Source organism: Columba livia, chromosome 2 (assembly GCF_036013475.1).
Source record: "Columba livia isolate bColLiv1 breed racing homer chromosome 2, bColLiv1.pat.W.v2, whole genome shotgun sequence".
Taxonomy (NCBI): Eukaryota; Metazoa; Chordata; class Aves; order Columbiformes; family Columbidae; genus Columba; species Columba livia.
The window spans coordinates 92,398,025-92,415,471 of NC_088603.1; the positions used below are offsets into that span (position 1 = coordinate 92,398,025).

Sequence of the window (17,447 nt, forward strand, 5' to 3'; positions counted from 1 at the left end):
GTTACTGGATTGTCATAGAATCATGGAATTATTTTGGTTGGAAGACACCCTCAGAATCATTGAGTCCAGCCATAACCTAGCACTAAACTATGCCCGTAAGAACATCGTCTACATGCCTTCAGAAAGCTGATTTACTGTATTGTGGCCCAAATAAATGCATGTGTTTTTCATCTAACCAGGGACCAAGGCTGCAAATTGGGAGAGTTCCTTCAGTGTTTCGAGGGGTTACGAGTGAGGGGAAAACAGTCACACCGAGGGATCTGTGCTGTTGGATGATCTCATAATAAATAGAGAGTGCTAATGAATGCATAGCTGTGGTGGATTGCTCATTTGAATTTTCTTAGACTGACGTATATAGCTGTCTTTAAAATGTCTCTTTGACGTACTCAGCTGCCAAAACTCAAGCTGCAAATTGTGGTGTAAAGAAATAGAAAAATAAGGAGAAGAATTTTGTAAGAATCTGAAATGTTAAGTTATGGAAAGCAAGGATGCAAATACTAAGTGTGGCTTCGTTTAAAGAACTTGAAGATTAGACTGTACAAATGCCAGCTTTTGGGAGTGTCTAAGAAACCAAACCAGTACCACAAATTATGTTGTACGTCAGTAGTTGTACAGTGATATAAATGTACTTAAATAGTAGCTTCCAAATACTCAAAAGTAAAAGATGATTAACCACAATGAAACTAGACAAGGACACACAAATATGTGAAAGAAAACTGATCATCTTTACAGCGGAAAGAAGTTTCTGGGAGGACACTGGCCATAGATGCTTTCAGAAAATTCAGACTAGAAGCAAAATAATGGTGCTGTATAGGACAGGCTGGCCTTCAGTCTAGGGGTTTACTCCTTTATCAGCTTAGCATTCATCTAGCATGGCTGGATGATATTGCCCTTCAACTGGGTTTTGCGGCCAGATATTGAAAAGTCAAAATAAGGAAGCCTGATGATAGGTGTTTAACACTACCTGAGTATCCAAGTGGCCTCATAATCCAAACTCTGCATAGTCCTGCAGTTCTTCTGCTCCAGTGTCAGACAAGGTCCAGAGCACTGAGCTGCACAGTTGACAGAATGATCTGCAGACACCAAGTTAGTCCCATCTAAGTCACCACACTACTACACGTGCCTTCATCTTACTGAGATTTTTATATCATCCAGGTATTGATTGAGAAGAATTCCTTCCACATTGATTGTTTTTTTCTTGTTACTAGGATATACCCTAAAGCATTCAGAATTCTGGGAGATCACAGTGGTCTCTTTCTTGGTGTGGCTTCTCTGGTTGTGCTATGTTTAAGAGCTTGGTGGGTCCATGGTCTCAGTTAGAGGCTTTCTACTGAATTCAATGAATGATCGAACAGAGCCTTAGTGCCGACGTCCATGGCAACATAACAAAGAAACTGCAAACTCATCTTATTGCATTGTTATTAACAAGTGGTCACAGCTTGTTCAAAATAAATCTAAAACAAACAAACCACCACCACCACAAACTAACCATATGGAAGTAAGCCATAGAGCTAAAAACTTTATTTCAAGAAGATGCTTTTAGGGATAGGTGCCTTCTGAAATCAGGTCTTTCCCCCGTCAGCCAAACTCCATATTTTGCTGGTGCAAGAAGCTGAAATTTTCCTCTGGGTAGTGTATCCTAGCATCTGTTACAACAATATGATTTTGCTGTGTGATGTGAGTTTTATTTCAGAAATTAAATTTGTCTTGATTGCCTTTCAGGAAGTTCAAAGCTTGTTACAGCTCCAAGATTATGTCAGCTGGTTTGCAGTTCCAGGAGCCAGCATGTACTTTCTGAATAGGTCTGCATGTGCAATGAGATAAAGATAGGTTTGGAAGTACAGTGTGGCCAGACAATCTTATTCAAATACATTGAGGAGGGTGCTGAAAAGAACCATTAAATACGTCATGTAAGAGTGTTTTTCTGGTCTATTATTTTTGGATTACCGTAGCGATTAATTGGATTTTTTTGTGACAGTTGTGTGTATTATTGCAGTGCTGCCTTTTACTCAACTCGGAGTACTGATGAATAGGTTAATAAATTTCACTGAAGATACATCATAGTTAGCACTGAGGTGGTCCCGTAAACTTTAAACTCAGTGTTAAGTTATGGAGATTAAAAAAGTAAGTTGTCTTTGTCTAGAATTTTTGTGCCTTACTGCTGTGATGTCCCTGTCCTGCAGATACTTTTGGATAGAAACAGATCCTCCTTATTTACACTGCATTTAACCTGAATCATAAAGAGATGTGGCTTCTCCTTAGTTCCATATTCTGGCTGCATTTGTCTAGTACCTTTGCTGTAATTCGCTGTTTTCTTCTTGTGATCCTAACCCAGTTTGCAGGGCTTGTGACAGTAAAGGGCAGCCTTGGGCACAGCTTTGCCTCTTCCACCCCCCAGGTCTCACCCATGCCAGTTTACCTGTCTTGACTGAGCAGTTTTCAAGTCTTTCCTTTGACTTTGTTTGCCTGCACTCTTCAACAAACAGCTTTGGACCTAGGAGAGAAAATAGGTAGGAAGTATATGTATACGTGAGGGTTGTAGGTGGTTCAGTGAGTTCCCAGGTACAAGTTATTTCTTGAGGATATTGCTTTCCTTTTTCTAAAGGTCTGTGCTGTTTCACTCTAATATTTCCTGGTTGTGAATTTCTACTTAGTGGTTTTGACTTGGTTCAAGCCAGACCAAGCTGCCAAAAAAATGACTAAATATGAGTCACAAAAGTTTTAGTTTCTTTAATGGGTAAGTGAAGATGTGTGTTTTTTACATAAAATATTGAGAAATCCTTTATGCTAAGGAGTGACTTTATTTCTGTTTGTGTCCCCTGAATTAGGGTTGTTTGACAGTATCTTTCCCAAAGTGTTCCCTTTTGTCACAGTACAGTGTATAGGCCCTAAACCAATAGTAGCCAGAGCTTCTCTCAAGAGTTGCTCTGTGGAAATACTAGTTCTAGGGTAGAAAACGGCTTTTTTTCTTGATACTAAATTTAAACTTCAACATTGCATTTAATTACTATGGAGATGTAAATAAACTCTGTGTTTTGAGGGTTTTTTTCCTCCTTCCTTACCCCCACCCCCTCCTCGCCCTTTGGTGACAATTATCCATAAGAATGATGAACTGTACTCATGGCTCTGAAATTAAAAGTTTCTGTCCCAGTTACAAGATCGTAGTATGGTGGGTGTTGCCTAAATATTAAAAAAATAAATGGTAATTGGTGAAAGAAATGTTAAAACATCGACAATTGATAGGATTAATATAAGCCTTATTGTAATTTTGAAGATGCTTGGAATATAATTTTGAAATCTTCTATCCCTTGCACAGAATGAGCAAGCTACACATGGGATGACTGAGCACAGACTAATTAAATAATTGATAGGGTTAATGTCAGCCTTTTTGCTTTCTGTTAATTTATCTAGTGCTATTGGGAAGGTGAGAAAGAAAAGCAGCTTGTGTAGGACAAGGCTTAGTTTTTTCAAAAATATACTGAATAAAAGAGGTACAGGGGTTCAGGAATCAGTTTGCTGACACCATGATGTAAGAAGTTCTACCTGGTGAGATCCTGTCTCATCTGTCTGTCACATCCAATGAGGAGGTTGTCAAAAGGTCATCCAGCCTTTTTTGCAGAGCAAATTTGTGTACTAGATTCCCTAATTGCCTGCTTGTGGATTCAAATCAGTATTTAGTGGTGTCCATAATTAAATGAAAGCTTGAGTTTGTTCTTATGGTCTGAAAGCACAAGCCAGATGTCCAGTCAGAGCAGGAAGAGGCCTTGACCTTCCTACAGCACAAAATGTCAAAGAACTAAATCTGAGTTTAAAATGAGACCATCACTTTGTGGTTGTGCTAGACTGGGTTTGAAACAAATTCTCTCTTTGAATGCAGTCCTCTGATTTAGTGAGAGCTGTGTGCTTACATGGGAATAAGAATCTGGGTTTAAAGTCTAGATGGGTGATGATTTTAATTTTTGTTTGGTGTTCTTAGTGGTTTTGCTTTGTGGTGTTTGTTGGGTTTTTTTATTCTTGATTGTTTGTTTTGTTTTTAAAGAAGAAGAAACATAGGAAAACAAGTGCTTGGAAGGAAGCTAAGATTTATGATTGCAGGCAATATTTCTGCTTTAAGTCATTCTCTCATGCCCTAAAAAACAAAACCCATTACCGTAATCTAAAATTAAAGATAGGGTATGTATGTCCAAAACTTAAAAATCTATATATACGTCATTCAACAATCTGGACAGAAAAACTAGTTTGCGGTAGAACCAGTTTTGTTTTTTCTTATCCCAGGCCCACCACGCTTCTGATAAAGTGATAAAGTTCTGTTGGTCTCTCCAGACATCAGAGCAAGCACAGAAGATGGTCCTGCGTGTGGGATCCAACATACTCTGTACTCATATGTGGTATGCAGCTGACAACAACAAAAAGTGAAAAGGAATTGCAGTAAGAGCCACTGATTGTAAAGCAGACAGCAATTCTGCTGTTGGAATTAGGAGATACCAGGCTGTTTGACAGGGTTGTTGAACATGCAGAGAAATGACCAGAGTCGATCAGAATTGCTGACGAATGCCAAGGCCAGGGGGTCGGTTTTTCTAAAGGAACAGGCAGACTCCTCAATCACAGACGTGCACCAAAGCCACCAACGGTTAGGCCTATTTATAAAGCCAGAGGCATGCGATCCCACCTGCATGCCAACTTTAGAGTGAAGGACTGTGCTGCATATTCTGGGAAATCAGATTAAATTCCTGAAACGACTCAGTGCTGGATGGTAAAAGACCATCTGGTTACTGTCTGTCACCAGGGCACTGTCAAGGAGCTGAAGGAAGTTGAAGGTGAGGATGAGGTTTTGCAAGTGTGTGGTGGAAACTGCTGCTGATAACCCGCTCATTCTGAAAGCCAGAGGTGAAGTTATCAGTGAGCCGGTGACATTTCTGCATCGAGCCAACTGCTACTAGGAATGCTTGGGGTTTATAAGTGTGCTCTGTAACAGGGGGATGATCCATTTCCAGTAATCGGCTGGCTGTTTTTTGTCAAAAAGACCTCTCATTATTACAAGGACGCAAATGCTTCCAGTGTTCTTGAATTTTCCTTCCTCACTCTGATAGATGCTTTGACCTTTTATGTTAAAGGTTAGGTATTACCAGGTGTTTAGCATGGGGAAGCATGCTTTACAGTAAATGTATGTGAAGCATTGTAGCATATAAGCAGGGTTTGTGTGAATATCTGACAACTTGAAATAATGTCTTTGAGAGGCTATGTCTGTCCTAAATGGACGTGTCTTGCTGGCTTGGTAACGCAGCAGTAAAACAGATGGTAGTAATGTAAGTTCAGTAGTGAAAATTGAGCTAATACTGTGTGTCGTGCATACCTTTGTATTATTCCTGTTTCAGTGTGAACTGGAGAACTCATGTTTAAAGTTTTCCAGCTGTAGAAAAGTGTCTCATCCCCAAGTAAATAGGAACAGACAGTGCACGATTAGGATTACTTTTGGATTTCCTTCTTTCCCTGAAGCCAAGTATGAGAACTTTACTGACTTTCTTCTCTTTACCTTCAGTGTGCAGGTATCTGTATGTGACTGTGAAGTTTTTGCATGTCTCTACATATTCAAGTTGACTTCTTATGTGCAGTCCTTTAAAATTATGTAAGCTTCTCAGTTGATCTTGAAGTAGCTGTAGTATGAGCCTGTGCTTTAAGGAGAAATTGAGTGCCTAAAGCTTGGTTACTTACGAGTGTTTCTTCTGAGAGGGACTTGCTGCCTCAGTTACCTTGTGAATTCATTTTTTGATCTTTCTTCTGAGTCCACTAGAAAGCATATCAGAGTTGGACAGTTGTCCTGTAGGAATATGAACATTTGTATCACTCATTTTATGCTGGACATCAGACTGCAGTCCCATGAAACCACACCAACAGATGGCAACTCTACCTGGAAGCTGTTATGCCCATATAGTGTGGGGCAGCTCCATATGGAAATACGACCTAGGTTCACCACCACCAAAAAAAACCCCAAGCAAAACCCACCAAATCTAACAAACCACAGCTGTGTTAGCAAATTAGTAGCAAACTAGTGTACCTGTGCTAATAAGACCTATTAATGAGCAGCACTGCTGAGCTTAGGTATGGTGTCACTGTGAGGCAGACATGGTATCTCCCTTTTGGAAAGCAGCTGCACAACCAGCTTTCTATCAGTGAGCTTTATACGTGCCATTTGTTGTAGTTCGTATCAAAAGTAACAGTTCCAGAAAAATCAGACCTATCAGACCTATACCTGATGGCTCAGTACCTCTTCCTGCTACGTGTGTGCAAAAACCTCAAGAGGTGCCTCTCTTTGTGTCTTGAAAAGCCATGGAGTGAAAAAATACAAATGGATTTGGCATCCTGGTTCATGAACTCTTTAGATTAGAAATAATGAGATTACAGCGCTCTTCATTGTACCAGAAAAGAGGGCACATTTTATTATCTCCGTGATTAGCAATATAAGCACTAAACCTCCTTGGCTTGGTAGCTGAGTCCTCTTTCACTTCTGCAAATATCTTTTTTAAGACTAAATATATTTGTTTACTCGTACAAGGGTAGTTGGAAGAGCTTGACCTTAGAAACCATGCAGTTTAAAAAGAGGGAAAACATCCTTTTAATTATCCTCTCTTTGCTTTTAGCATTTCCTTTCTTCATTTCTGATCCGCATATTTTAAAATATTTGTCAGACTCAATCTATGGACGTGTTACCCTGAGTTTCCTACCAAACACAACCTTAAGCGTTCCCTTAGTTTGTGGAGGAAGCCCTGCCCTCTCTTTCCTCCCTTATCCTTCTCCCTCCCTTGTCCCTGGCTGTGATTCTGATCCGTGATCCATCTGGAAGCAGAGGCAGATGGTCCTAACATACAGAATACAGTACAAGTCCTCCCCATCTGGGATGGGAATTGGCACTGAAACAAATTTGAGTTCAAAAGTTTAGCCACCCTATAGTAATTTACACATCTACAAATAAACGGAGCTGTTCTTGCTCTGTGCATTATATGAAATGACCTTTCATGTTGGGACTGCTCATGAGGAGGATATGGGGTTCTCATGGTCTACATGGAATTCAGCAATTACACCACCATAAAATTATGGATTTCCCTTGTTTTTAAAGCTGATGAAGGCTGGAAGGCTTTGGGTTACTTTCTGTCTCTATGAAAATGAATCTTCAGGTTTTGCGTATTTTTTTTTTTATGCTTTGTGAAATTCCCATGAAATGTGACACCTCAGGCTATGCAGACCCTGTATAAAACAAGGAACTGAACCATGAAAAATGCACATCCTTAACTACTAAGCAAAGAATAAGTACTTGGAAAGTGGTCCCAGGGGTCTTTAAAGCCATTGTGGATGTTACATGATTTAACTACTCAAACTTCATGAACAAGCCTTGAAAACAATGTACCGTTTCCAACTGGTAGGAGCACATTACAGAGTATTTCTGCCTTTTTGTAGTAATCTTTCAGCCTGAAAGTATCCAAAACCTAGTTCATTAGAGAAGGAGAAATTGTGCATAAAATAAAGACATTCATGAGCCAGCACAGACATGAACACTTGCACAAAGTACATGGCTGCTGGGGAGTTCATTATGAATTACTCGTATTGAATGTATGCCCATAAAGCGTAGTAAAATACAGTTTGGAAATAGTGTTTGATTATTCCCATGTCAGGGTTAGATACCTCCACAGCTATTTTTGCCGGTGATTGCTAGGGTGCCACACAAAGTGCTCTATGCAGAAGCAGGGAAAGTTAAGGACTTCAAAGGAGGAGGAGCGGGGTAAGGTCAACTGTGTAGGATAATTAGAAGGTGCTGACTGTTATTCTGTGAAGGTGATTATTGTGCGACATAAGGATGTGTCAAAAATAAAATTCTTCAAATGTCTTCAGAGTTAAGTTCCATATCCAGATATGCTTGCATTATTTTAAGTTACATCTTAGCCCTGTCTATCTGGGTTTTTTTGCAAATGTGCATGCGTATACATTTCTATTAGTCATGTTCTCATAGGTGAAATGAGGAAACTGGAGCAGTGGATTGTAAACTCTTAAAATACTTATTACCATGAGGCTGTGACCTGCTTTAAGCCTCTGATTGCTACTGCATGAAAATATTAAAAAACATAGACTATTCAAGAATTTAAAATCTATGTCATAGGACTTGCATGTATTAGCACAGTATTCATTATTAACCTTTCAAAAATGCCATGTTTGTACATATGTGTCAACAAAAAACTGTACAATATTCATAGGGTGATGACAGCAAGGGGCAATCTTAGTGAGCTTATGGGAATATTGACATTTCTCTGTGCTGCTGTGGAGGGTTTCTGCTTCCCTGTTCTTCTATAGAGAGACCCAAGGAGCACAGAAGGAGTAGCACATGCCCCTTGGGAAGGCCAAAGCAGCTAAAAACTGCATGTTTACACAGGTGGAACGGGAAAAGACAGAAATTCTTCTTGCTGCTTTGTGATGAAGTATAAGGACCAATTCTCCATCTGTCAGTGCTACTTGTTGCCCTCCTGCTCTCCCCGCACCACCTCCCATACTCAGGACTGGAGCCACTGATGGTATTGGGGAGAGGGAGAGGGAGAGGGAGAGGAGAGGAGAGGAGAGGAGAGGACGTGATGTGACGTGGGCTGGCATCCTCCTGTTCCCCACGTGTACATGAAGCTCATCAGTGCACATGCGGGCAGGTCTTGAGCAGACCTGGAGAGGCAGTGAAGCCGAGGTGCTGTAGAAAGACAGACACAGGTTATGGTGTCTTCCCTCTGCAAGCCCAAGGGAGCAGAGTTGTGGTTGGAGTCCCTGCCTGCTGGTGAGGGAAAGCACAGATTTATGCCGTTCCTACAGGTTTTAAAAAATGTAGGGATTGATAAACTATGAATGTATTAATTGTAACATTATTTCTTTCTCACCATTTCTGTGCAAGGAGTTTTTCCTGTTTTCAGTGTCTGAGGCATTTCTGGGTTTTTTTTGCATTTAAATTCAAATAGCTAAAGCTGGTGCTGTGAAACCGGGAGAGGAGACCATACCCTGCCTCATGCCCCCCAACCCAAACGGGAATGCCAGCTGCTGAAAATACAGTACCTCTGTTGCGTAGGGTGGATTTTTCAATAATTTGTCACTTTGTTTGACGTTTCTTCCCATATATTTTAGTCAAGAGAGTTTACTGATGTAGGTGCCTTGAAATAAAAGGTCATTTTTTCCTTTGCCTCCTTCAATTTGTTGACAGCAAGAAAGCAAATATTCTTCCTTCTTCCAACCATGTAAGTACTTTTTATTGTTGTGGTTGTTTTTGTTAGGTTTGTTGGTTGGTTGTTTTTTCCCCCCTCCTGGAGGTGATGAAAGACATTAAAGAAAAAAATGAGGGGGTATTCATGGTGTACAAGAGTGGGGAGGATTGTAGGCCTGTGGAATTAAGACCCAGGCAGGAATCTTTCTGTCCCATGGCTCGGTGTTTCCAAAAAGCAATGAATAAGTTACAGGAGTGAGGCAATGCACCGAGGCTGAACTTGCTCAGTAATCTAAATATGTCTGGATGAAAGAGAATATAGAGGAGTTTAAGGTTTGCACCCGTGTTGGTTTCCACATAGTATCAGGCCCAAAAGGACACGATAGAGGAAAGAAAATGGAACGTGAGGTACTGAGAAGGTGTCCATAAAGAAAGATCTTCCTGCTGCTGGGAAGCCAAGGAGCGTTGACATGCTGCAGGAAAGATTACTGTTTAAGGGCAGATCATAAGCGTTACCTTTAACAGAAGGCTGGGCTCGACAGACTTTCTTTTAGAGTTTACTATTTTTTCTTTTGACGTTTCCCAGTTCCCTGAAATGGAGAAACTTCAGAAATACTGATGTTTGCCAGGAGGAGTGCCATCAAATGGTTCTGCTCTTACAGCACACTGACTTCAATCAATGAAGGGATACTCAGGGTTTAGTAAATCTATAGTATGTTTTAAGTGGGTTTATTTAAATGACAGGCGGATCTTAAAGGCTTCGGCCAATATTGAGCAATAACTTGTTTCCTCCTTCCTACTATACATTATCACCTGCCTAGACAAGAATCTCACCTTTCTTCATCCCCTTCCCTTCTGCCTCTGTCACCATCTCCCTATGCCCTGGCTTCCTATTTTTGTGCTCCACATTAACTTTGACTACAGCTGGGGTTGTGCAGCACTTACTCTTGATGAGCTTCAAGTGTCTGGAGGAACAAGGGTCCATGTCTACAGACTTTCACCCTGAGTGCTCTGAATCTCGGTAGCCTGCCCCTGCGTGCAGAGGGCGGTCGTGGAGAGCAGATGCTGTTTTCTCATCCAGGCGCTACAGTCGGCCAGAGTTTTGCTTTTGAGGCAACAACTTTGAGACATGGTTTCCATTTTCTCAAAATCCAGTACTGGGTCACCACGAGCTTACTTTTAGTATTTAGGTTAATATCTGTGATGGAAAAATTGATTGTAGTATTTACTAACTAGATATATTGGTTGCTAAGAATATTCTTTTGTCTGTGCATTTGATAAAGGTTTCTTATGTTCTCTAAGATGATTATAGACAAATGCACTAAAGAATACTGTTAAGGTTGATTAGTACAAATCTTGATAATTAAGAAATACCTGTATGATCTTAATTTGCAGGCATGCATGTCCCTTTTGTATGGAAGCTGATCCAGTCTTTGATCAAACGACTTTTTCCACAGCTGCTCTGCTTGAGTCAGTGAGCACCATCACACCTGTGCACTTAATGAATACCTTTTAAGTAGCTCGTCTTATCATCAATCCTTCTCAAGGCTTTGAGATTTATTTCATGCTATGCAAACTCTGTTATAAAATGTTTGTTTTCCTTATGGATTTTTCTGTGCTTTGTCACTAAATGTTATCCAAGAGCTGAAAGGGCAGCATTATCTTTGTGTTGCAGATAAGGAAATGAGGCACTTGAGAACAGACATATTCTGAATTCAGAAAAAAAATCAGTAATCCTAAGTGCTGGTTTCAGGTTTGTCCTTGGGCTGTTTTTTCAGACTTGATATGGTACTTTATGTTTTTATGCCTTTCTAATCTTTACTCTTAGGGCTTCTTTTCCCATTTAGACTCTTGCCCAGCCTGTCCTAGTTTTCTTTCTCTGATCTGTCTATACATTTTCCCCTTCCCACATTAACTTTCTTTAACCTACCTCAGTTTTACAGTTCATTTACATCATGTATCCATTTATCAATATTCATAATTTCAGTTACATGAACTCTTCACCAGTTTAACTTAACTTAAACGTATTTTCTTCCCATCACCTCTTCTAACCTCTGCACTGTCTGTTCTGGGTTCTGGGACAACAGCTGTGTTTGTGTAATGGTGTAATGGACTTGACAGAGGAATGTGTTCATCTGAAAAATTAGGATGAAAAGGTGGATATTTTGGGTTGGGAGAAAAGGTGGATATTTTGCTCTTCTTTTGAAATGTTTTTTTAGTACTGTTGAGTTTCCCAGTCTAGTTCTCTGTGACGGGACACAAACTTCTGTCCCAGCAAAACCCTGAGTTTGGCCTCAGACAAATAAACCAGGGATAGTGTTGCAGTACCCGTAACAAGTATGTAGTGACAACTCTGGTCTCATATCTCTTGTCCATTTCTTTCTTCAACAGCACTCACATCACATAGTCCTAATCCCTATGTTCCCTCCAGCCAAATAGCTTTTAGTCTTTCCCATTATTTCCCTCATTTATCCCAGTCATTTCATCTCTTTCCATAATTCTCTGATGCTCATCAGGCTTTCTGTCAGAGTTCCTCCCTTTACTCTTTCATTTCTTTGAACCCCTCTGCGTTTAAAATTTGTTTCCTTTGGCGTTCAGATTGGAATTCTCCTCCCCACCATCTGAGTAACCAGATAGTTAATTTAAAAGAAAACCAAAAACTCCTTACAAGCTGCCTGCTATTATTGTGAGTGCCATGTCCTTCCTTTGTGTGCAGCAGCTGGGAACTTTTGAGCTCCAGTGATGGAGTATTTAGAGGTCTTAGCTGTTCGCATATGGTCAGTAGAGACTGTTTTAAGTGTCATACAAATTATTTCAAAAGTTTATAACATCTCAGGAACACTGGGCTCCTATATTTGGTGTCTGAGGTCATGTACTATGAGTGTCACCTTTCTCTAGACCTCCATAGACAAGTGTGAAATGGAAACTGTGAAAGAATTTAAGATTAGGAGCCGACTTTGTAATGTTTTGTGTCCATAGGATATGTGCTATACAGACAAAAACCACTACACAATGCATACCTTTCAGCCATGCTGATTCTAGAAGAACAAGTTGGGAAGGACATTTGGACCACCTGTAAACTCAGAGAACTACACCTCTTATGACTACACACAACCGTCCTGTCATGCCTGAGACTGCCAGGCTGGTCAGGACGGGATTCTGCCTGAACCACAGGATTTAGTTGGAAAAAGACTTATGTTCTGTACTTCATTCCGCTGGAACTGAATGACACCTAAAAGCTCTGTATTTTCAAAGACTGGACTTAGTTGCTTTGCATTCCTAACATTCACAGATGGCACAATTGTAATTTCAAGAGGTTTTAGCCATGTTGCCTCAGTTGAACAAAGACCTGAGTAGAAAGACTTGAGATTTCCACAATCAGGAAAGCAAGCCAGAATCCTATTCACTAATCCATGCCAGCAGAACCAGTTTTTGGCCAGCAGAACTATTGTGCATGTCCTTCCAAACCTGGTGTAGCTGCTGTGTGGTTAGATATGCCACACTGAGCCAAACTCAGTGCACGTGGTGGCCGGTGTCACCCCAGGGGTAGTTGGGTGAGTACCATGGACAGGGGCGGCTCACGGCAGCCTGCACAGGGCTCAGAGCTCAACAGTACTGGGGGAAAAGATCTTACCAGCCTGCATGGTTGGTGCTAAATCAACAGTTATTGAGTGCACATGAAATAGATAAGTCCTCCTAAGCTCTTTCTCATGGGCATTCCAGATTCAGTCCTCTCCTGTGATTGTGTTGGGTCCAGAGCTATTCAAGGCCCTTATAATGGTGTCTGATAGATAAAGAAAACTGCGTCTGCGTGAAACTTTGAGAAAGCGCTGCAGGTGTTCATGGAGTCCTCTTTCAGAGAGTTTCCCACTTTGTGCTAAGGAAACCCTTTCTAATGTCTTTTTGTGTTTAAGATCAAGAATTTGTGGCCTGTACTATTTATATGATACTTCGTTTGAACGCAGTGATGCTGTGATCTTAAGCAGTTTTGTCCTCAAGTGGTTTTTTACCTTCATGTGAGCTAACTTGTAGCTGGAGCATTGACATGCTTCCTCCAGATGTGTATCCAAATATGTTGCTTTGTTACAACCATAGTATTCAGACTGCTGTTTGGCTGTGGTTACCAATAGATGGCTGTAGTTAGAAACATGCTCTCACAAAGGTTATGGCTAAAGTAGGTGGTGGGTTTTTTTCCTATGCTGAAAAATTTCACTAATGGTAGTCAACGTCATCTACTTGCTTCAGACAAGACCAGGTACAAAGAAGAGAAAAAGTTAATATATTTAGGTCCAAAAATTATGTTACATTAACAGGAGAGACTGAAGACTATTCCTATTATACTATAAGGATACTGCTTTTCTGAAATGTACGATGCTACCCATGATGAAAATACTTGAAGAACTACTGATGGTTACTCTCAAGAATCTGAAATTTCTTGGCATGTTGTTGGTGTGAATAAGGCAACACATGTTCTGTCCTTGATTTATGCGTTCTTCCACCATGCTGCACTTGTGATTGTCAGGGAATCAGAGGAGTGTTACAGCTAATTTGTGCATGGTGTAGTGGAGAGCCATGCACCCTGTCATGCTGGAGCCAGCGGGAGTGATCCACACTTGAACACCACACTCTCACGGGCCCTGGCGAGGGGCCTGAAAATGTTATTTGTCCCCAGGCTTGAGGGGTGGGGCAAGAAGGGGAATGACATGACAGTGATGATGTTGGCCATTGAATTAAACACATGGATGAATTAGGGTAGAAGTAAGTTCCTGGAAAGCTTTTTTTATAGGTAAGTTGCTGGTTTTTCCCTTCGTTCCCATGGTGTGTTTTTTTGGTTGGGTGCTTATTCTATGGGTGTATGTGCTATCACTGTGCCTCTTGAATTATTTCTCAGAAGATATCACTGGTTCTGTTAGAGACTGGAAAGAGAAAGATGGGAAAAAACTAAGGTGTTTTTTTTTTTTGTTTTTTTTTTTTTTTTTTTAAGAAGAGATGAAACGTTCACACTATTCAACATTACGCACCTAACTCAGCTAAATTAAGAAGCTAGTTTCCTTAGGGCTACTGGATAATTGATGGAGACACACTTCTCAAGAGAACCCTACAGAGCAAAGCCCAGTTTTTATTCATTGACTTTAGGAGGCTAGCCAGATAATCACTTAGGTACATAAAGCCAGCTGATACCTAAAGAGACTAGTGCTAGGACCAAAGTGTGGAATTCCTCTAAAGCATGGCAAATAACCCGTAAATGCTTTTAGAATGATGCCTCAGTGCATAATTGGCATAATATTTATATTAGAGTGCATCAGAGAAAGGGTAGGGTGGATGTCCACAGGGATTCATACACCTTTTTCTAAGTACTGAGATATGAAGCAGGATTAAGTTTGTTACAGGATTGCTTTCCTGTACCTAAAATTTAACAGTCCAGAAGTTTTTAGTGTGTGTTAATGAGACACAGATAACAATGGGGTTCCTTTTTATTTGTCATTTAACTCTTCTCTCTGTAATTTATTTGGTAGCAATGGTATTTGAATGGCATCTCAATGCTGAAAATATAGGAAAATGGACACCCTTCCTTTGCATCTAGTTTTACTCAGGTATTTGAGATGCAAAATACAAGAAGAGTGAAGCCCTCTAATGCATTATTCTAGATGTTGGTTGGGAAAGAATGCGAAATTCCCTCCCTGCCATCCTGATTACCCATCCTGGCCCTTCCAACAAGTTCTGCCTGTGCTTAGTTTTCCTCCTGAGAAACAGAGGTTTTGTTGTCCATTGGAATTTCTAAGGCAGTGGAGAGTCCATCAGTTCGTGCCTTTTCACAGCGTGGTTTTGTTTCAGAGCACGGTGCAGGTAGTGCTGTACTGGCTGGAGAGTTGTAGAATATTTCTCCAAGGTTATATGTGTATGACTGGTGTTCTCTGTGTCAGAATTACCGTATTTTACATCTCAAACTAAAGCCTTTACTCTAGCCATCTTTTTTTCCTTTAAGAAAAAGTTGACTTATAAAAATGGCAGCTGACTCTCTACTTCAGCCTTTTCTTTTGTATTGCACTTAAAAACAATAACCCCAGACTAAATGACCTTGAAATGAAAATTGTGCTTATTAGTGCTGTATTCATGTCACCCTCTATTCTGCCAGGCCTCCTCCTTCCAGTGAGACAGGTCATACAGTATGAAATCCTGCTTTCTGACACTGAGCACTAATGAGTCACGTAGACTGCAAGAAGGAACCATCACTTGGTATCTCACGTTGGGAGAATAACAGGTTCAAGCGGCATCTGGAGTACTTCAGTGAAAATCAGCCTTCATTAACTAGATTGTCTCTTTCTTTAGTAACACCAACAAGTAGAAGAGGGCTGGTCTTTTTGAAGCTGTTTTCTGAAATGAACGTAAATAGAGATTTTTCCTTACAGTTTTGACCTCAAAACACCGAGGCATCCTTACCAGGCCTATGAATGTGCATCGTCAGTGAAATTTATTTTTATGTCCTTTCGTTGAGGTTTCTTGTAATGTCTGCCTCTTCTAGTGTTCTAGTTAATTTTCGTCCATAATCAATGAAGCTTTTGTCTCATGGAAGGGCAAAGGTTTCCTGCTGGAAATTGTCCAAAGGAAAGGCCTGTCCCTCTGCAGCAGGAGATTTGTTTTCTGCTATACTAACAAAGACTGCCATAATTTAGGTAAATTATGTTGTCCGTATAACTCCACTACTATAATTCTGTCTCCTGAAAATAGAATTTGACAAGGTACTTCAACTGATTAGGAAGCAGTAGACTCACATCGTTTACACTTTTGACATTGCCTTTATGTCTTTTTATAGCTATGCTGTAAGTCACTCGAAAGAAGTCAGGAACAGGGAGATGATGTGCATTACTTCAGTTTTCTGCTTACTGTTTTTTTCCATAATGATTAATCCATTAATCAGATGTTTGCTTCATCCAGTAGAATCAAACATGCACCTAAATTGATATAATCTTCTGTCCAGTCTCTCCTCTCTCTGTATGCCTGTACCTATTATCGGTGAAAATACTCAGATTTCCAGGATCTCTTTTTTTCTGTTTGGTGTTCTTGCTCTTCAATTATGCATATCATTCCTTCTGCTGCTTATAAGAGCACTGCAAACTGTGTTCTTCCTGCTTACAGAAAGAATTGTGTGGTAAAATGCATCACTTAGGCCTATTTAAAGTAAGAAATCGCAGGTGTTTCTCACATGTTTTCATATTCTTTCATTTGGATTCAGAAACTTCTTGTGACGCAGTTGCTTTTTCGTTTACTTTCTAAAAGTGGCAACATGAGTTGCAACTTCGATTGGATTGAGTTGACTTTCTGCTCTTCAAAATTCAGTCTATGAAGATGCCTTGCATTGAAGCTTCGAAAATTAAAGCAGCATAACCATTATTCTTTCACTAAATACTATTAAGTTGTCATAAAGAGTGATGTAAAATTTAGTTTAATAAACTTCACTGAGATGGGAAGAAAAAAAGAGGAAAATATTTCGAGATTGGTGGGGAAAAATGAAGGTTTAGAAATTAAATTTTCTTGAGCTTTCTGGCATCTCCCTCTGCAGCCACTGAAATGATATTCTAGTAAGAATCAGTGTTGAAAGTGATATGGAACAAAATTTTCTCTCCATGTGCATCATTATCTTGGACCCTAAACAAGGCGAACATCGTCTGTTGTTTGTAGAATGGATTTTGATGTAAAAATAGAATTCTGAAATGACTGTTAAGGTCTGACTTTTGAAAACATGATTTGAAAGATCTTGTACAAGTAAGCAGCAATACTTTTAAAAATTTATTATACACACATGAAAGCATTTATCATGAAGTGGCCATGGTTTTCTTATGGTACTCTAAGACTTGAATTTGGGGAGAGGGATGTCTAAATGCAGATACATATAGTTAAGTATGTTTATCTCTGATAGACATCTGTATACATGATATACATTCATAAGCAAAAAATATGTGCACAAATAAACCCAAAACCAAGATGCATGGAGGAAAAAGAATGCTGGAGTGTAGAAATGACCTGGAAGACATAATTTACACTGCAATAAGGCATTTAATCTGCGTTTGAAAAGGTGTAAGAGGAAAGCACGATGGCAACCTGTCACACAGAGAATAAAATACAGCTAAGCTTTGAGTTCTTCATTCTATATTCTTCATGCAAATTAGATGAAGAATGTGTATAGTGTGTGCTGTATACAGGAGGCTTATTAAAGTTAGCATAC

The 17,447-nt window shown here is 40.0% G+C and overlaps 1 protein-coding gene across 14 annotated transcripts in view; it reads left to right on the plus strand.

Moving 5' to 3' along the window:
- FHOD3 (formin homology 2 domain containing 3) overlaps positions 1–17,447 on the plus strand; it is a 385,520-nt gene that overhangs the window by 190,166 nt on the left and 177,907 nt on the right. The gene's annotated exons all lie outside the window — the stretch shown is intronic.